Raw genomic sequence first — 1167 nt, forward strand, 5'->3', positions numbered from 1 at the left:
TACGTTACTCAAAGTGGCTTCTGTCACCTCTACCTCTGAGACCTATCGCATATTGCCTGTCCCATCACGCCCTACAGACAGACATTCAGTCATACAACTGTCTCAGCACACACTACAGACAGACATTCAGTCATACAACTGCCTCAGCACACACTACAGACAGACATTCTGTCATACAATTCGTTAACTCAGAATTACACCGTTCTATCTACTGTGTACCTAGCTTTGAGAAATTTGAAGTCAAACATTTTGAGTTTTACAATATTTCAAGCTTTTTCAAACGCAGTTCTTTGAATATCTTGATAACGACTCCCAAAAACCTTACGATTTTGCTAGAGCAGATAGAGCATTTGATTTCTGACCTCCTGGTTTTAGTCACTCAAAACAGCCAAAAACGTCAGATAGATCTTTGTAATTCTACAGTAACGAATTGTCAAAGTCGAAGGGTTCAAAATGTCAGATACGTCGTATTGCGACATCGGAACTCTACAATTGTCCCATGATTCCTCCGACGTCCAACAGCTCAACGCAATGGGAGGTTGATACGATCTCCACACATTGTGTGCGCAGCCTGTAAGAACCGTCGTCACAGAATACGATCTCCACACATTGTGTGCGCAGCCTGTAAGAACCGTCGTCACAGAAGTGTACGGGGGTGTTGCGTACGGCAGTTGTAGTCTCGCCTGTTGGTCTGTTTGCTGTAGTCCCTGCCGGGGAGAGTACTCCGTTAATGGGACGCTGCGTCCAGGTGATCATGTGACCTTGTAGCCCTGTCTTCCTGTCCGTCTGTTTGGCTGTTTGTCTGTGTGTCTGTTTGTCTGTGTGTCTGTTTGTCATGTGATTGTTTGTCTGTTTGTCTGTGACTATTTGTCTGTTGGTCTGTTTGTCTGTTTGTCTGTGTGTCCGTGCTGTGTTGCCTCTTTGAAGCCAAACCCCAGCCCTTTATAGGAATTCTATTTTGACGACTTACAACTGGCGTAACAGTTGCTCACGTCTGCAGCAAGTTTTCTCTTTCTTTCTTTTGTCTCTCTCTCTCTCTCTTTATCTCTCTCTCATACACACACACACACACACACACACACACACACACACACACACACACACACACACACACACACATTATCTCTTTCTCCCTATCTATCTAACTGTTTATCTATCTATCTATCT

This window comes from Aplysia californica, unplaced genomic scaffold (assembly GCF_000002075.1).
Source record: "Aplysia californica isolate F4 #8 unplaced genomic scaffold, AplCal3.0 scaffold00559, whole genome shotgun sequence".
Lineage (NCBI taxonomy): Eukaryota > Metazoa > Mollusca > Gastropoda > Aplysiida > Aplysiidae > Aplysia > Aplysia californica.